The 20,641-nt window shown below is 43.5% G+C and overlaps 1 protein-coding gene across 9 annotated transcripts in view; it reads left to right on the top strand.

The window, feature by feature from the left end:
- CARMIL1 (capping protein regulator and myosin 1 linker 1) overlaps positions 1–20,641 on the top strand; it is a 354,136-nt gene that overhangs the window by 129,300 nt on the left and 204,195 nt on the right. The window lies entirely within an intron of this gene.

The following is a 20,641-nucleotide window of genomic DNA, read 5'->3' as shown; positions in this document are numbered from 1 at the left end:
ACTGTCAGTTCACACTTGCCCATTCTTATTGAGGGGAGCAGGCTAACCAAGCCACCCTTAAGAAATCTTTCTAAATTCCAAGCAGCAAAAGAATTTTAAAAAATTTTAAAATAGCTAACATACTTATTTTAGTTGAGATTTATGATATAGCTCTAGTTTTACGGTTTTTCTACATGTTGCATCGTACCTTTATCTCCATATATAATATCTTTATGCTTATTTCACAGGACTAACATTTTTACAGTTTTGAGTTAACAGTTTACATTTGTTTCACCTTTGCTTTTATAACATTGTTATGTCTCAGCTCTTAATAATGTTCAGGGATTGCTAATTTTAATATCCCCCATGGAGGAAATGTTTTATATGTATAATACATACAGTGTATATGTATATATACATACATACACACATATAAAATGTGTCTATGACATTGTGTGTGTGTATATATATATATAGGAGTAAAAAGCAAAGACAGTCAGCTCCTATGTTTGCTTATACGAGACGTCGGAACTCAAGCCCACTTGCTTATAAAGTGAACACAATTATGCAAGTGTTGCAGCCTTCCTGGGACTCAGTTTCCTCATTCTCAGAGGAGTTTAGCTGATGAATTCAAGGATAAACTCTAAACTCATTGAATTGCCCGATTAATCCTTTGGGTCATGCAATTCAGTGATATGACTAGGGTTAGCCTGAGCGTTTCAAAGGAAGATTAAGGAAAGCTCATTCTCCAGCTGTTGGGTTAGGAGATCATTCACAAATGTTGCCCTGTCATTTGAATGTGGTAGGGTTTGCTGAGGAATAAATGAACCCCATTATACTGACAGTCACCTCACTAATTGATCCTAACTAAAGCCCTTATCCTCTTCACCTTCCAGTTGTGTAGCCAGCAACTCTTCAGACCTCAGGGACGTGGGTGGGACATGTGGAAGGTCTGAGACAGAGGGCCAGCAGGACAGACAGTGCGTCAACTCTATTTGTTCCTCAGTCTGCATTTCTCAGGCCTGGCTCTCAGCCTGCTGAATTTGACAATCAAGGATTTGCATGTAGTTTTTTTTTCTCATTTTTCAATTAATTTCCCTTTTTATACCTTCCTAATTTCTCTTCTTCTTTTCTGACTAAGCTGTATATTTACACTGTGCAACTGACGGTCATCAATCTTTTTCTGCCTTGATTTCCTTAGCTGAAAAATGGTGATCCTAACACCCACCCTTTTATTCATGGTGATCTTGGGAGAAAAAAAAAAAAGAGATAACTGATGTCAGAGAGTGCTTTGAACTTAGAGCAGGGGTGTAGTTCAATTATAATAAGACTCTTCTATCTTTATTTTTTTGTGACATTTAAAATGTTAGCATTGAATACGCATTAAGGAAGAAAATCCCATTTTGAATGACAGTGTTAGAATGATGGCTTGTAAGATACTGGAACAGCTTGCAATAAACAAGAAAATGTACTAAAAAACTGTAAAGACTAAGCCAGCTACTGTTTCTTTGCTCAAAGATTATATGCAGGAATAGGAGAATTAGGTGATAACTCTGCAGCATGATAAAAAAACAAGAACATGTGCTTTCTGATTTTACCAATCTATTTTTACTTATTTTATAATTCAATTTTAAGAGGAAAGTATAAGGTGTGATTCATGAATGTTTTACATTTTAATTATTAAACAGCTAACATACTTTAGATTTATGATATAGTTCTAGTTTTATGGTTTTCTTACATGTTGTGTATCTCCATATATAATATATTTAGCATATTTATGCTTATTTCACAGGAAGTAACATTTATACAGTTTTGAATTATTTTAGCAATTTACATGTGTTTCACCTTTGCTTTCATGACATTGTTATGTCTCAGCTCTTAATAATATTGTTCAGGGATGCAGTTGCTCATTTTAATACCCCTCATGGAAGAGATGTAGTAATATTTTCTTCTTCTAGAGCTGTATGGTCCAGTATGGGTGCCACTACCCATAATAGCTATATTAATTTAAATTAAATAAAAATTTACTCAGTCACACTTAAGTGCTTAGTAGCTACATCGTGGTTGGTGGTTCCTGTATCTGAATGTTGCAGATACAGAACATTTCCACAAAGTTCTGTGAGAGAACACTGTTCTAGGGGAACAGAGACAAAGTAAAAGGATGTTCCCATTGCACCTTTTCCCAAAGTTGCTTTTTAGAATTTAAATAGAATCTTATATGTTCCAGGTATGATATTTACAGTATACAGCTGAAATTATTAAAGCATGAGGATGGTGGTTGGCTGGGAGAGTACAACTCCAGATCATTTTTTCCTCTACTGAGGACAGAGATAATTTGATAATCTTCAGAATAACACATGGAAAATTCAGGAACCAATTCGTTGCTCTCAAGTCGAATTTCTTCCATAAGAGGTTTTGGGTTTTTTTTTTTCCTTTACCCGGGTAACATAGTACCTAGACCAATCCAGGAGTCACTGAAATTGAATTGCTATGTAATTATTTCATGGGTGTGAACCAAACTGTTACCTTTAGCAAAATTACTAGTTTTGTCTTATATTTCAAATTCACTTCATCAGCAGAGCCAGTGGGCTCCATCATCAGTGTGTGTCCGGTCTGACCAGCTCCACCGCCCTGCTAAGCCCTGTAGCTGAACCATCTGTTGTCCTCGGCCCCTGCCTGGCTGCCAGCTTCCGCTCTCCTTCTCTCACCCACTTTCAGTCAGCTCACAACATGGCAGTCAGAGATTGGCCTTCAGGGCAGTTACCAGTCAGAACAAAGTGGACAACGGCGTGTGAAGCCTCACAGACCTCCCGGCTGCCCTCACCCACCTTATCGCCCCTCTGACCTCCCGTGTGCTTACTCCCTTCAAGCAGCAGCTCTTCTTTATTTTTCAATTGCTGCAGGGATGCCCTTGCCTCAGGGCCTCTGCATTCACTGTTCCCTCTGCCTGGACCGTGCTTATCCCAGACAGCCGTGTGGTTTTATTCTCTTACTGCCTTTCAGTCTTTTCCAACCTCACCTCATGATTAGGTCTCACCAGGCTGTTTTACAAATGCCACCCACCTAACCCGTCACTCCTCCCCATAACCCCCAGGCATCAGGCACTTTCTGTTCTCTTTGTGTGCTACGTTTCTCTCCACGGCGCTTACTTCCGTAGAGATACCATATGTTTTACTTATTTATTTGTGTATCGTCTCCTTTGAGTGGAACATAAGCTGCTCGAAGGCAGACCTTTATGTCTTTTTATCCTTGGTGCCTAGCACAAGATAGGCACGCAGTAATTACTGGCTGAAAGAATGACTAAAATATTTAACGGCAATATTTGGAAACCAAGAGTGCTAATCTAATTGAAATTCATTTTCACAAGAGGTAAAGAGTCGGGAAGACACATCCTCTGGTGTACCCTTGCCTCACCCGACTTCTAAGATTACTCTGGTTTCGGGCTCTGCTTTCTGCCTTGCTCAGCAAGGGGCCTCCATTTCTATCCTGCCTGCATTTGAGGAGCCATGTAAAGTGGAGGGAGTTGGAACCAGGGTTTCGGGGTGTTGTCTGTGGACAACTTCGGAGAGAGAGAGGGAAGTTGGGGCTTCCCGAATCCACTGGTCCCTTTGGTGGCTGGGCAGTCCTTTGCCGCCATGCCGGCATACTCAAAGGAGGCAAGAAGGGATCTTACGGGTTTTGGAGCTGGGCCGCCTAGGGCATATGTTTGTTTGGATGGAGTAGGGATTGTGGGTGAAGGATCCACCTGCAGTTTGCTGCCTTGGGAGGGGAGGTGATGAGCTTTAAAAATAATAAAGACTGGGTGTGGTGGCTCGTGCCTATAATCCCAGCACTTTGGGAGGCTGAGGTGAGCGGATCACCTGAGGTCAGGCGTTCGAGACCAGCCTGGCCAGTGTGGTAAAATCCCATCTCTACTAAAAATGCAAAAATTAGCCAGGTGTGGTGGCACATACCTGTAGTCCCAGCTACTAAGGAAGCTGATTCAGGAGAATCGCTTGAACAACGTGGGAGGTGGAGGTTGCAGTGAGCTGAGATTGTACCATTGCCCTCCAGCTTGGGTGACAGAGGAAGACTTTGTCTCAAAAAATAAAAAATAAAAATTAAAAAATAATAATAATACAGGTGGAGTGTTCCCTGTTTCACGCTAGGAAGTGGTTAATGCCAGACTAGGGCACCTGGCCTGTTTCTGGCAAAGTGCAGGGAGGGGAAAGGTTGGAGAGGGATCTGTAGTAATGAAGACACGAATCACTTACAGTTTGCTGGTTCCCACCGAGGCAGGGAGGAGGAGGCACAGCTTTGCAGGGAGCATGAGTTGCTAAATTCTACATTAAAAGGTGTAGCAGCGGCAGTGTTTATGACTAAACCCGTCAACTTTTTGCTTCCTCCTGTTGTGGGAAGGCTGGGTTTGGCTTAAAAAGCTCTGCCTGAAATTTCAGTTTATTTTGAAACTTTGAGATGTTTGGCAAAGCGCTGGATGGAGTTATTTCAGTAAATGAATGATGTTTCTCTGTTGCCTGAGTGAAACACTGGCTCATCTCATTTACCTGAAGCTTTCTGTGTGCCCTGGCTTTAAAAGATGGGCTGCCGGCCGGGCGCGGTGGCTCAAGCCTGTAATCCCAGCACTTTGGGAGGCCGAGGCGGGTGGATCACAAGGTCAAGAGATCGAGAGACCATCCTGGTCAACATGGTGAAACCCCGTCTCTACTAAAAATACGAAACATTAGCTGGGCGTGGTGGCACGTGCCTGTAATCCCAGCTACTCAGGAGGCTGAGGCAGGAGAATTGCCTGAACCCAGAAGGCGGAGGTTGCGGTGAGCCGAGATCGTGCCATTGCACTCCAGTCTGGGTAACAAGAGTAAAACTCCATCTCAAAAAAAAAAAAAAAGATGGTCTGCCTTATGTTTCAGTTATTTATTCATTGCCACTAAAATAATATATGATGACTTGTTTATCTCATATAAGGTCTGCCTCATCAGTACCCTAGCCCACCCTTCACAAGTTATTTAGTTTTGTGGATTTAACCCTGTGGCCCTGTTGGCACAGTCAAGAGCAAAATCAAGACCCGGAAAGTCATCAGATACCTGAAATCCTTTACTAAAGCGGATTTTGCTTACTCTACATACATTATTAGAAACGATATTCCCAGACTGTAATCGCTGCAGAATTCTGGAACTGGAACCCTGTCTTTCTGTAATGAATTTGTGAGAGAAGAAGTTCTTTGAACACAGTAGGCAAGAGGCAGAGATGTCAGCCTTTGGCACTTCTGTGCCTTCCCCTACTAGGCGATCTCTTTATTGTTCTATTTCTTTTTATTTTGGCAGGTGAGTTGGGAATTCACTAGTAGATCTGTTTTAAGTTGGTAAGCTGCAGTGGATTTTTAGGTACTTCCCTTGTAGGATATGGCTGTTAAATAGGAAGGATGTCTAAATTATGTGGTGGGCAGCAGGAGAAAACGGGCAGAACTGAATTATTGTAATCAGATTCACAGACTGTAGCAACTTTTTTCATTCTAAAACCCTGAATTTTCAGAGGTGGAAACAGGGTGAGAAAGAGCAGTAAAACTTGTTGCATTAATGCACTCAACAGATATTTGAGCACGTACTTTGTGCCAGGAACATTCTGGGGCACTAAAAAATAGAGCTTTGAATAGGACTGATATGGTCCCTGCCCAGGCATCTTGCAGTCTAATGGGACTGGTAGATGTTAAATATGTAATCCCACTGTTAATTAAAACTGTGATAAGTATTCATAAGATAATGTGCAGATACGGTGGTAGTATATCATAGAGAGACCCAGTGTAGTCTGGACTTTCTTAGGGAAGTCCTTTAGGCTGGGACCTGAAGGATGAGTAGGCATGAGCCAGGTGAAGGTAGAGCAAGGGGGAAAGGAGAGCGCCTAAAGCAGAGGTGAGGCAGGAGCCCTCCTCTTGGGCGACCGACAGGCGGCCAGTGTGGCTGGGTTGAACTGAGGCTGGAGGTGGAGGCAGGGGCCAGTGGAGTGGTGAAGAGCCATGGAAGAGCTGAAGCAGAGAAGGGACATGACAGTGTTTGGATTCTTAAAAGGTCACGTTCAGATCCTATATGAGCAGGTGATTTGAGGGGCAGGTGGATCTGTTAGAAGGGTATTGCAGGTGGCCCAGGAGCAAGGTGGTGGTGGCTTGGAATAATATCATAGTCGCAGAGGTGGAGAGAAGTGAATGGACGTAAGAGGTGTTTAGAGAGGTAGACTGCATTGGACTCGGAGAGTGACTGAGATAGGAAGTGAGGGGGACGATGCTTGGATTTCTGGCCTCAGAAACCGTGTGGATGACTATCCTTGTTTCTGAGCCAGAACTCTTATGGGAAGGGCAGATTTTGAAGAAGAAGAAAAAAAAAAATCATGGTTTAGTCGTTGACATGCTGAGTTTAAGGGTTGGAGTGACATACAGGTGAAGTTAAATTAATAGATCTGATGATCGAAGGGAAATCTGTGCTGTGCACAAACTTGGGAGTCATCTGGGATGGACTGAAATCATGAGAGAGAATGAATGGTAGCAGGGAGTGGGGAATGGACATGTGACTAGGAGTAACCAGAGAGGCTGGTCGAAAATGTATGGAAATGAGAACATTAAGCATGAAGGGCTGTGTGCCCAGTGCTAAGGAGAAATCTGGTTAGATAATGCATGGATTTAGCAACAGTGAGGCTGGATTTAGCAACCAAGATTGGCACCTCAAGCAGGAGCAATTTCAGTGGAGTTGTGGGGACAGAAGCCAATTTTGGACACTAGACGAGTACGTTTGAGGCAGGTAGATGAAGACACTGAGTATAGATGTCTTTTTTGAGAAGTTGGGCCCAAAGGGTTTAGACAGAGGGGACCTGCAAGAGGTGTGTAGGATGCAGGCATATAGCTCTAGGTCGAAACATTTCTATGTTTGGATATTTAGAGATGGAAGGGAAAGCATATTTAGTGGCCTAAGTTTCCTGCAAAGACAGGTGGGATGTAATCCAGATCCCACATGAAGGTATGGGTGTTTATCTCCAGCGCTTCAGAAGGAGAGGAGGAGGAGGGGATGGATGCAGCTGCAGGTGCAGGCAGGTGTGGAGGTTTGGAGTGGGACGGTAAGTGATACCATTCTGGTAATTTCTGTATCTCTGTGAAGTAGGAGGGAAAGTCATCTTCCCAGATGAAAGGTGTGGAATCAGCTTGCTGGTTAGATCAGTTCTCCAGCTGTGCTTGGCAGCTACCACTGCAAGCATGGACCAGGCAACTAGGTAAGTTCAGCCAAGGTTGAGCTTTTACTCTGTGAGAGTAATAAAAGGACAAGGAACACGAAGGCTAAGGGCATTAACACATGGAGGAGTGATTTCAGCGGGGTCTCAGTGGGATGAAGATAGGTTAGTGCTGATGGGGAATGACCTGGCCGTGTCAGGGGGCAATAAACAGGGTGGGGACAATGCCTGCATAGGGAAACTAGCTATGAGTGCTTCTCCCACTGTAATGCTGATGTAAATCACCTGGGGATTTTAATAAAATGCAGATTCTGATTCAGCAGGTCTGGGTGGAGGCCTCAGATTCTGCATTTCTGACAAGTTCCTAAGTCATGCCAGCCTCTCCAGCTCCTGGATCACACTTTGAGAAGAAATTAAAGAGCGTGAAGTCCAAGTGTAGTGGTGCATTCCTGTAAACCAAATTAAAGGGTTGTGGGGGCCAGGTGTTGTGGTGCATGAGTATAATCCAAATACTTTATGAGGACCAGGCGGGAGGATCTGAGGAGTTTGAGACCAGCTTGGGCAATGCAGAAGTTAGCTCTATAAAAATTTTTAAAAATTAGCTGGGTGTGGTGACTCATGCCTGTAGTTCTAGCTACTTGAAAAGCTGAGGCACGAGGATCAGAGGATCGCTTGAGCCTGGGAGGTCGAGGCTGCAGTGAGCTGAGACTGCACCACTGCAGTCCATGTACTCTACCTTGGCTGACAGAGCAAGATCTCATCTCTTAAAAAAAAATTGTGGGCAGATAGTGGGATGCCTGAATTGGAAATCCTTTGAAATAGTATAATTTCAAGCAACAACTAACATGGCCCAGGGTATGACAGAATGAACAAGAAGGCCCAAGAATGAAAAGGCTTCCTGATCATCCTGTCTTTAGGGATGCAAGGTTAATGATGACTTGCTCTGACTATTGCCAACACTTTTCTAAGCACCTTGTGTGTATTACCGTCTTTAGTCCTTATGAAAAGAGCAAAGTCAGGCACACAGAGGTCTTTCCCAAGATCATTTGTGCTTGTCAATGGTAGAGCCAGAATTCAGACTGGGGTGGTAGAGTTTCAGAGCCTAGCGCTCTGTGTGGTTGGATGCTGTATTGTCCCCCTGATGAGAGAAGTTGGGGCTATATAGAAAGTGTGAGGTGGGAGGATCATTTGATCCTAGGAGTTTGAGACCAGCCTGGGCAATATAGCAAGACCGTCATCTCTACATAAAATAGGGAAAAAAAAAAAAAAAAAAAGATTTAGAGCCAGGTATTAGCATCATCTATAAATGAAGTTCAGCATGTCTAGGACAGTGCTAGGCATGGTACTGCTAGGCTTTTTACATGTTATCCCATTTAACCCCCACAGCTGTCCAACAGAGTCTATTTTATATCCAGTGTACAGGTAAGAAAAATAAGATTCAGGAGGTTAGGTAGTTGATAATGGAGGAGTTGGTAATTAGTTGGATCGAAACTGGTCTGGATTCAAAGCCTATTCTTCCATTATACCCAAGTTTATCACATCACCGTATAGAAAATACAAAAAAAATTAGCTGGGCATGGTGGCGTGTACCTGTAATCCCAGCTACTCAGGAGGCTGAGGCAGGAGAATTGCCTAAACCCAGGAGGTGGAGGTTGCGGTGATCCGAGATTGCGACATTGCACTCCAGCCTGGGTAACAAGAGCGAAACTCCGTCTCAAAAAAAAAAAAAAAAAAAAAAAAAGAAATGGAAATTCTCTTCTAGTTCTTAAATAGGTTATAGTTACCATGGGAGTAATCTGCCCCTTGCACTGACTCAAGCCTCATGCTGAAGACGATGTTATGAACAAGGCTGACACCAGCAGACCAGGCTTCTAGGCTCAGCTCTGTTTCGTACTAGCAAGTTTGCACACTGTCTCCATAGGTCTCAGACTTCTATCCCTGTAGATCATTTTGAGAGCTATATTCTGTAAGTTTGAGGACAGTTATTACGGTTCCTTTTATACTAGTATCTACTGTATGCTCAGCACTTGATAGGTTTTCTCTAGTACTTACACTAAGATACAGATTGTCTCCAATTTAGAAGTGAAGCGTCTCCAGTTGAGAAGCTGAGGCCTGAAGATTTCAAGCAACCTGCTTAATACCTCTCAGCCTGCAAAATGGCAAAGCTGAGATTTCTCCTGAAGTGTGTCTGACTCTAAAGCTGATGTTCTTGCCATCTTACCAGCCACGTCAGCCTCATCTATAGCCTCCTGGTGGATCCTGCTTACAGGTTCATAGGGTGCTTATGCTAGTGTTTATCACACTTTTAAAATGGGGACCCAGAGTAAGACATGCATCTTATACTGATTTCGAGAAGTGTGCACACACGTTCGCTTGTGAGTGTCATGTGCATACCGACGTCACTCAGACAAGTTTTATAAAGTTTCCGTTTTTTGCTTGATGTGCCTTGACTTTCTTTTCCTTTTCACTTTAGTCTGTTATATTCTCATTAAACGCTAATGAACTGATTTAACCACCCACCAATGGGTTGTACCCCTTGTTTGAAAAGCACTGCTCTAAATTGTATACCTACCTTAATTTCTTGATATGATTCCTCCAGGTCTTCTATTCTCCTTCTTTCCTTATTTTTTAATCTATGAATTTAGTGAGGACTGTCTCTCTGATTATTTATGTGATGGTGTTAGATCTAAATCAGCCTCTCCCCCTCACCCCGCCATATGCCAGCCACCTTGCTGCAAAGTGGGAAACTATAACTTTGTTCTGAAAGAAGGAAAGAAAATGTGTATTTTTTCATTGGACGAACATGCTGATACAACAAGGGAGGGAGAAAGAAATGACATTTGTGTTTCCTTGGCTTGAGAAGATGATAAGGTAAGGTGGGGAAGCATGGACAAGTTGAAATGATGTAGGTTGGGGAGGGATTGCAGCAAGAGACTTACAGTGAAAGAAAAATGAAACTGATTTCTTGTTCCAACTCTGCCGTTTAGCATTTGTTGGCTCCCTTCGTGTGCCAGGTATTCGTATTTTGCATGTATCATCTCAGGTGAGGACGCAGAGGCATGGGAGGCCAAGTTTCCTGTCCAAGGTTGTGTGGCTGGTAGTGAGTGGTCCCGTGGGAATTCAGACCCCGCTGCCCTGGAGCCAGTGCTCACTGACGTTAGGCCATAGCTACAACTGGTCTCAGCTTTTGACCAATTCCATGTGGTCTTTATTGGGGGCCAGGCCCAGGAAGGGGACTTTTGCCCTCAAGGTTTTAGATCTTGAGAGAGATCATGCTAGGGTGTAAGATGGGAGTCAGTCATTCCTCAAGGGCAGCCAGAGGAACCCCTTATTAGCCCCTGCTTCTCCCATCTGTAGAGTTGATTTGGTTCCTGTCTTTATTGAGCTCTGGTTGTTCTTTTGATTATAAGAACTCCGTTTCCTTTGAGTAAATTTATTTTTGCTTAAAATTCTGTGGCTTGAAACCAAGGAACAATTTAACTCTTCCTGATCTGTTTCCTCATCTGTAAAATAAAGGAAAAGGGCGAACACATCCCCTGATCCCTCTGAGCTCTCTCATCTTTAGCTAGAATTGGGTTCTAGCGATTCTCAAATGGATGTGTTCTAAAAGAGAATGGCTGACCCTGTGGTGGGGAGGCAGAAGTTTTAATAATTAATTAGGTTAATATGAACTGTATAGGTTAATATGAGCTGTATATACAGAGTTTTTCTGTACTCTCTGAATAACTGTGATTCTGTTATTTGCGAATTTATTTAAAACATAAATATGACAGTGATGACCAGATGTGGTTTCTTAACCACACATGCCCTTTGCAGACCTGTGAGTCCCCTGGTCTCTGCTCACCCAGTAGTTGCAGGCCTGGGTAGGAGTTCTGCCACTTGTGAATTCCTTAATACAAAACCGTCGTGGACCCTGTGGGCCTGGAGCTTGGGCCTCATGCTAATAATTACCATCCTCTGCTCGTTCATGTTTGTGTGTCACTGCTAAAGTGCTGTCATTAAAGATGTGTCGTTACTCTGACTTTGAGATTCTTTGTTCTAACAGCATCACTATGGGAGATTCCAGACTTCTGTATCAGCTGGTGCTTTGAAAAGAGGATCTGATATGTACTGACCCCTGTGCTCACCTATGGGAAAACAGATGTGTTTGTTTTATGCTTTGATAACACCTTACAACTTGCAATAGTGGGATTTTGGGAAGAACGAAGTGACCTTGTCTGGCATGCTGTATGTAAACATAATGTGAAAAGAAATGAATTAGATGAAAAGAAATGAATTTTCACAGATGTAGAGAACATAGATTTCCTCGGAAACCAGACATCCAAGTAGAAAACCAAACTTAGCGACTTCTTGCTCCCCTGTAGAAGGAGCATATGTTGGTCCAGGGAGCAGAGTCCTAAGGGGGAATTAATTCCTGTCAGCAAACATTTACTGGGGACTTGTCATTCCTAGAAGTCCACATGAATGGAAGAGTGGGAAGGAGAATCCCAGAGAGAAGAATCCCAGAGACGGCCTAAGTCATGGACTCTGGGTGTAGGGAGGTAACTTTGAGACCTATTCCAACACAACCTCTTATTTTAAATTTGGGTAAAGTAAGGTTTACAGAAACTGTACCTTGTTCATAGTTAGGCCACTTGGCTAACTTGAGGCCAGACTCAGGCTAAATCTGGATACCTCTCTTCTTGTTCTAATACCATTATGGACATAAAATTTTATTGTGATACTAAAATATAAATAACAATAACAGACACCATATAGCACTTCTCAGGTGCCGGCACTCTTCTTAGCACTTCAGGCATATGAACTCATTTAACCCTCATCATTCCACGAAGTTTAGATTATATTTCTCTCATTTTTAAAGAGAAGAGGGCCTGGTATGGTTCCTTGATGGCTCATGCCTGTAATCCCAGTCCTTTGGGAGGCCGAGCTGGGAGGATTGCTTGCGGCTACAATTTTGGGACCAGCCTGGGCAACATAGCAATACCCTATCCTGTAAAAAATTAAAACTAGCTTGGTATGGTGGCACATGCTTGTAGTTCCAACTACTCAGGAGGCTGAGGCCAGAGGATTACTTGAGCCCAAGAGGTTGAGGCTCCAGTGAGCCCTGATCATTCCACTGTACTCTAGCTTGAGTGACAGAGTGAGACCCTGTATCTTAAAGAAAAGAAGGAAATTGAGGCACAGAAAAGGCTTAGTAATTTGCTTTGAGCCACATGTCTATTAAATAGTGAAGCTTGGTTTCAAACCCAGGCAGTTTAATTCCACAATTTGTTCTCTAAACCACTAGACCAGGGGTCAACAACGATATCTTGGGCTTTGTCAGCCATAAAACTGCTGTGTGAAGGCAGCCAGAGACAGTACTTTACACAAACAGGTATGGTCATGTCCCAACAAAACGGTATCAGAAATACTTCTGCAGGGTGGGTTGGCGGGCAGTGGGTAGTGGGGAAGAGGCTGGGTTTGGCTTTTAAGCTGTAGTTTGCAAACCATACACTAGACCTTACCGGGGCACATCCATTAATGACAAGCTGCCCATGAAGAGTGAAGCCCTAATTCATTCATTCATTCATTCATTCATTCATTTGATTGAGTTTCACTCTTGTTGTCCAGACTGGAATTCAATGGCACAGTCTTGGCTCACTGCAACCTCCACCTCACGAGTTCAAGTGATTCTCCTGCCTCAGCTTCCCAAGCAGCTGGGATTACAGGCATGTGCCACCACACCTGGCTAATTTTGTATTTTTAGTAGAGATGGGGTTTCTCCATGTTGGTCAGGCTGGTCTCGAACTCCCGACCTCAGGTGATCCACCTGCCTTGGCCTCCTAAAGTGCTGGGGTTACAGGTGAGAGCCACCGCACCCAGCTGAAGCTCTAATTTTAAAAAGGAATTGAGGTCAGGAATTACATTAAAATATGGTACTTTTTGGTATTCCTTTTGAGTGAAGTGTCTTCCTGCCAGTAAGGATGGTGTTCATCATAGCTGAGTCTGGTGTTAGGCTAAGACCTAGGAGAGAGACTTTATTCTCTTCATTTTTTCTGGGTGACCTTGTATAAGTCCCTTATCATCTGCTACTTACAACTCTCTGCAGTGGTGATAACAAACTCATCACCTGCACTTCTCCCTCACCTAGGTCTGTGTCTTGGATTAATGAGGTTTTATCTGTAATGCACTTAGAGCTGGGAGTTTGGAAGGGAAAAGTATGAAGAGCGGGGAATGACGGCATTCATCATTTAGTTTGCTTATAAATTAGAGAGTACTTCAGGGGTACAAGACCATTTGTTGAATGTTGGGCACATAGAGCCCAATTTTAAAGAAAAGGCACTCCTGGTAATCCGCATGAGAGAATGTGGTTTTAGGGACCGTGGGTTGATGGATTGCCTGTGCTGCAGCAAGCTTTAGGCAATGAAGTTATGTTAAATGGTAAAACAAGTATTTATTTCAGTTTCTAATAAGTGTGCAATGAGCAGATTCCGTAGCTGACTTCCATATCATCTCCATAAGAAAATGTAGTCTTCTCTGCTAAATTGTGAATCTTAACAGTAAGGAGGACTTTCATAAATGTTTCTAAATGAAATTGCAAAGTTGAAAGTTGAACCAGGAAGCCTCAGAGGGAACCGGCTGCTGCTTGCATTTCAATGAAAGGGAGAGGAAATTCATTACGGAGGTTCAAAATGTGGTTTGCATGTTAAGGCTGTAGTGGAAAAATGGGCCTTCCCAGGGGAGGTAGGAGGGAAGTTGTAGCTTACCCTTTGTGGTGAACGTTCCTCTGCTAAGCACAGATACTCCTTCTGATGCACGCTATTTTTTTTTTTTAACTTTGCAAGAAAATTTCAGCCTAGTTTCAACCTAGGAAAAATTTCAATATCGCCGGGCATAGTGGCTCACGCCTGTAATCCTAGCACTTTGGGAGGCCAAGGCAAACAGATCACGAGGTCAGGAGTTTGAGACCAGCCTGACCAACATGGTGAAACCCTGTCTCTACTAAAACTACAAAAAATTAGCCTGGTGTGGTGGCATGCGCCTGCAATCCCAGCTACTCAGGAGGCCGAGGCAGGAGAATCTCTTGAACCCGGGAGGCAGAGGTTGCAGTGAGCTGAGATTGTGCCATTGCACTCCAGCCTGGGTGACAGAGTGAGACTCTTTCAAAAAAAAAAAAAAAAAGAAAAAGAAAAAAATTTCAATATCTTTGTGGGTTTTTTTGGTTGTTCTTTTGATCAAAATAATTATTTATAAATTCAGTGGGTGTAATTTAACTTTGCAAATCTAAATCTAAAATGCTGTTAAGTAATAAGAAGAGCTGGTATTTAGCAAAGACATGTTAGTTTCTGGGGTTTGGCTTTATCTGCATTTGTATCTTATTTAATCTACACAATGGTAATAGTCCTGTAGAGGAATATTCTTGTTTGATCACCTCTTGTATGAGGCACCCTTGCTAATCTGTAATTCTGTAATCTCTAACTCTCTAGAGATCAACAAAAGCCTGTCAGGTTTAAGTGGCAGAGTTAGAATCTGAATAGAAGTCTTTCTGATTCCAAAATTCAAGCTAGTAGATTGACCCACAGTCCCAGTTGTCTGGAATGCAGGATTCTCAGCCCTGAAACTGGAAGTCTTGTACATACAGAGTTGGGACACCCTACAAGCAGGATGCCTCCTGTCCCAAGCACTGAAAAAGGATTCGTTATCAGAAAACACTTTCTGGTAAGTCACAGAGGATGTGTCCTGTGCAGCCGCCCTGACCCTGCTAGAAACCACGTGTGTGCACTAAAAATCCTCTGAAGATACAAATCCCAGGGCAGTTTTGGAGCCAGACAGAAAGCCTGGGAGACTGAGTTGACTAGGGTTTCTAGTATGAATGTAGCCTCATTAATTGGCTTAGTTTGTGTTGATAAAACAAGAGTCACAGTCTGGCTTGTAACAGTAGTATTTGTAATTTTCACTCTTCCTTTAAAATGTTGCTGCCATGTTGTGCTCACAAGTGGGTACAGTCTTAGGAAGGACCGGGTCAGCTTTGGAAGATTTCATCTATTCCACCTCTCATCTCCTTCCACATTTTCTGCGAACTCCCTGTGCCTCTGGAGACCTTCGCTGACCACTGGAAATGGGGACCATCCTGCACAAAGCTTCCGTGGCTTAGCAGTCTTCCTTCAAAGCCTGGGCTCCTTTATGGATGTGTTTCCTTTCAGACAAATGATTTTAATCTGTATCCAACTTCTGAAGAACACTGTGTACTTCCACTGCCTGTAAAATACCTTTAAAGAAAGAGACTTCACTCAGAGGGGTACAGATTGTGAACCCTGTTATTGCTGGGTGAAGGCAGAAATGATCATTAGATCCATTTGTAACCTATCATTACAAAATTGATCTTTACTCAAAAGGTGAGTCCATATGACCATTCTGGTTTCTTTTTTTTCCACTCATTTTATTTTTTCTTTTTCTTATTTTTAGAGATGAGGTCTTGCTGTGACACCTGGGCTGGAGTGCAGTGGCACCATCATAGCGCACTGTAACCTCCAGCTCTTGGGCTCCAGATCCTCCTACCTCAGCCCCCTGAGTAGTTGGAACTACAGGTGGCAGCCACCACGCCCAGCTCTCCGCTTGTTTTAAATATTCTGACCCTAGTTCATACCCTGTCAGTGGCCTCTAGAAACCTCTTGTGGTGATTGTTTTGGAGAGGGCCGGTCACCTGACCCCTCCACCCTGCTGGCTGGTAGAGGGAGAGTTATTCCCTGAAGTGCAACAATTGTCAAAGGGAGGAATGGCCAGCTGATTCGTTGTGCTAGTTATTGCTGTTGTATTTCAGTTGTTTGGGTGCATGTTTGAGATTAGTTTTTAAGACTTATTAATTAGATTCTCACAGGGGACCTTGTAATCACTTAATTACCAGTGTGCTCGTTGTGTAATGATGTCAAAAAGTATGTGATTATTTTGGGTTCATATTTTCAAGTTTTTCTGTGACTGTGTTACAAATGAAATACTTTTCCAGAATGCAGTCTTTCTTCTGTGATTGGTGTCTGTTGTCTTGCAAAAGGAATAAATAAAATGACAAGCTCTCAATTGATTCTCATAGAGAAAAGCTGGGAATGGAGGGCAGAATGAAGGCAGGGGAGGAGGGCACCAGCGGAGGAAGAGGAGATGAAGCAAGATGGGGTGGGGTGTGGGGGACACTGGCAGCCATAGCAGAGAGAGGGGTCAGAGGAGGGGTGGGGATCCAGTGAAGAGAGGCACAGAGGGACTGAGCAGTAACATGGAATCATGCAGACAGGTACAGAACAGAGATGAGAGAGACATTCAGACAGAGAGAGAGAGACTAACAGAAGATGGAGGTGCATAGAAAGAGACAGAAGGAGACGCTCAGATGACGCTCAGACTAGTAGGGATTGGTCCTTTTCCTTATGATACCCAAGCATCTCTCATTTTACTGCTAGTCCTTTTACTTATTTGCTGCTTTCTGGCTGTAAAGGCCCATGACTTATCAGTGTTTCCATGTGTGTGGACTATTGAGGAATCTGGTTTTTGGAAAGAAGAGATTTGACAGCCAGTATAAGTCATTAGGAACACCGTCCCTGGAGCCAGACCATCCAGGTTCAAGTCCCAACTCTGCCACCTCCTTGCTGGGTGACCTGCACAAATCACAGAATCTGTATGTGCCTGTTTCGTCGTCTTAACATGGGGATGATTAATAGTGTTTTCCTCATAGGGTGCTGTGAGGATTAAATGTGGTAACATACCTATTAGAACAGTGCACCCAACAAATACTGGCAGTTATTACCATGTTTGTGAGAGGATCCTGGATTCCTTTGAAGGAAAGTTCACAGAGTTAAATATACTTTGCGAATACTGAAGAGGATACAAGTTCCTGTCTGTGGCTCTTGGCCTTGAACCTTATTGCTAATATGAGGCGAAAGTAGAGAGAATAGACCGAGAGTGAGGAGTTGCAGCTTCTAGTTCCAGCTGTGCCACCAGCTAGCTGTGAGTCGACGAGTTTCTCTGGACCTGCTGTCAGGTGAGATACAAACTCAGAGAATGTTCGGTCTTTGTCCATGTGATGTTGGGACCTTTCTGAATGTGAGTTTTATGATTTGTTGGTTATTTTACCCGTATGCAGAGGTTTTGAGGACCTGAGCTTTTTGGAAAGATTGTGGATTGATCATACCTGTACCCCTGGAAGAGAGAGAAATGTGTGTGCTGCTTTGTAAATAATAAAAAGGGCGAAATGGTGAGACTACGGGACTGGCTTCCTGTAGCCATGCTTGTGATCATGGCTGTCAGTATTTTTGTCTTGTTGCTTTTTCTTTTCCACTATGGGGGAGGAGCAGTATTTGAAAGAGGGGTCATATCCTGGGGCTGAACTGGAGTAGAAGGTGCTAGATGCACTGTGGAGCTTAGTTCAGGGAAGGTGAGTATTTCATCCTTTAAGATGAGCTCTAAACTTGTATCCTGTTCCCCAGGCCTAGGCAAATGGCAGCGCAGGCCAAGCCTGTCTCTGGTGTCTTTTATCTCCCTCTCCAAATTCCTCTTCATTACCGTCATCCTTCTTTTGACAGTCTGCTGCCATTTTATCCAACCCTGTGTGTGTCCTGCAACAAATGACCTCTTGTCCTTTTGCAAAAGGCCTGCAAACTCTTAATTCCCTGAGCACTGCTATATTAGCCAAAGATTAACCAGTGCTGATGACAGAAGAGTTCAGTTCTCCAGGGCATACTTGGATTTAAAAAGAGCATTTTAGAAACTAACTGTTGGAATGTTGGAAAAGGTACTCCGGGCTGAGAGCTTTGCGGGTCTCTCCCAGTCATGGCTGCCCTGGGCTGTCCCTTCCTACCTTCCCTGTAACTGATCTTCCAGGGGCTAGATGCACAAGGAGGCAGAATTGGGTGGTTAACATGTAAATATAGCCTGGTGGTTAAGCACATCAGTTTTGGTGTTAACAAAGCTGTGAGATTTAAATTATACTCTTCTTAAGTACCTTTTCTACTCTGATGCTTTTATAAATGATTTCTGCTCTAACTGAATGACCTTGAAGTGAGTTACATTGCTGAGTCTCAGTTTACTCATTTGTAAAATGGGAGTAGTGACATCAAATATAGTTGTTGTGAGGATTAAGTATGTCACTCTACTCAAGGTGTTCCCCTGTTCATGGCACATGGAAAATGCTTGACAACAGGTAGCGACGACTCAGGGACAGCTCTATGGCCTGCAGCCTGTACAGTCGCACAGGGCACATCTGACGGGCTGGAGCACAAGGGCCCTAACACTAACGCTAACCCTAACCCGCCAGGGGCTAGAGCACAGGGAGGCACGATTGAGTAGTAACGTGTAGATATAGTGCAGTGGTTCAGGACACAGGCTTTGGTGTTAACAGGTAGATGCAGCGGGAAAGTGGCAGAACCAGAATCTGAATGTACGTCTTTCTGATTCCAAAATTCAAGCTACTAGATTGACCGACAGTCCCGGTTTCACGGGATGCAGGATTCTTAGCCCTTAAACTGGAAATGTCTTGAGCAAACAGAAAGAGTTGAATACCCTGCAGCAGGCTACCATGCCTCCCACCCCAAGCCTGTGAATTCCGTTTCTCCCATAAATTGACCTTGAAGTAAGTTACATCACTTCCCTACACTGGGTTAATACCTTATTGTTATCATCTTGAAATTCTTAATCATAATTGAACAATGTCCCTGCAAATTATGCAGCCAGTCCTGCTACTACATGGCTGCACTTGACCTCCATGCTCTCATCCTCGACATACTTCATCCCTTCCCTTTCTTTTGTCCTGCCTGTTGCTATATCTCATTCCCTTGCCCCCAAGGCCTTAGGAGGGTGCAGAAATAAGGATGAATTCCTCAGGAAAATCTGTGATTTGGTTCACAGCATATGGAATATTCAAAGATAGACATCATCTGTTGCCTACACTTTTATGAGACTGACGTGCTGCCGTGGCATTGAGAAGGCCCTTGCTGCCTACACGTTTAGAAGTCATTTAGAAGTGCTTTCTAGAGCACACCATAAAATCAAGTCGTGAAAATTGTACCAGGTGAAAATGGATCCTGTGAATAACCATGACTGTGGCATTTGGGTGAAAGGTCTTGAAATGGGCTGTGTCTTTTTACTCCTTTCCCCACCTGCTCTTACCACACTCTCCTAGCCGGTGTCAGGTTACTCCTCTTTTCATCTGTCTTAAATACTTCTGACTTGAGTTATCCCCTACTGTGATGACATATGATTATTGAAAGAAGGATTTTATAGAAAATGGACTGTTTCTGTTCGGAGTTGGGAGACTTGGGAAGGGCATAATGCAGGCCACAGGGGCATAGCCTTGATTCACTTTCTGTACTCATATTAGCCTTTCGAGTCCTGGGTTGTGTCTGGGTAAAGCTGTTTGACTTTGATAAGTCCTTTAACAACCTGAAGTCTCAGTGTTTTTGACTTTCTACAGTTTGGCTCTAATCTAGCTTTCTTAAACTAGCAAGTAAACATAACTTGCTAAATACAGGCTTAGTGACAAGGAAGTTATTTGGAAAATGAAAAAAGGGCAGTTCTCCCATCAGGACTTGAGAAACCTTGGAGTTTTCTTTTTTTTTTTTTTTTTCTTCTTCCCTTTTTTAGACGAATTCTTACTCTGTTGCCCAGGCTGGAGTGCAGTGGCACAATCTCTGCTCAACTGCAACCTCCACCTCCTGGGTCCAAGCGATTCTTCTACCTCAACCTCCCGAGTAGCTAGGACCACAGGCGCATGCCACCACGCCCAGCTAATTTTTTGTATTTTTAGTATAGGTGGGGTTTCACGGTGTTAGCCAGGATGGTCTTGATCTCCTGACCTCTCCATCCGCCTGCCTCTGCCTCCCAAAGTGCTGGTATTACAGGCGTGAGCCACTATGCCCAGCCGCACAGTTTTCTTTCTTTATTGAAAAGACTCGTGAGGCCTGCCCGAATCTCAACGTTGCAGGGTGGAAGGTTTTGCAGTAAGCCTTGTGGATGTATGATCCTGGCTCAAGATCTGAACTTGTAGCTCAGCCCCTTTGAATTCACATAGGCCTCTGCGAGGTAAACGGAACCTACAGGCATATGGGACCCCCCCCCCCCACCCCACCAGGCTGTATGTATGTTCTTAGCTGAGTGTCAAAAAGGAAACTTCCATAAATGTTCTAAGACTGAGAGAGGGACAGCTGAAAAGCAAAGTTAGGGATGAGTTTTTGGAAGCTTAGCCTGATTTCGCTCTATGCATTATTTAAATGTTAGCTACAGTACAAAGAGTGGAAAGCGAGAGGGCACATGTGGGTGGTGGTTGTAATTTGGGAAGTGCAAATGACTACTTAGTTCTTGTTTTTTTTTTTCATTGAATTGACTGTTGATATAGTGACACTTGTGACTCTGTATTTTACTATCACAGAGACATGTTTTACTTAATCTGAATAACCTGTTGGGTTTTTGGGCTGCTGACTACTGACTTCCCCTCTAG

Source organism: Saimiri boliviensis, chromosome 4 (genome assembly GCF_048565385.1).
Source record: "Saimiri boliviensis isolate mSaiBol1 chromosome 4, mSaiBol1.pri, whole genome shotgun sequence".
Taxonomy (NCBI): domain Eukaryota; kingdom Metazoa; phylum Chordata; class Mammalia; order Primates; family Cebidae; genus Saimiri; species Saimiri boliviensis.
The sequence above is the reverse complement of the archived record's forward strand: the minus strand, read 5'-3'. Positions and strand labels throughout refer to the sequence as shown.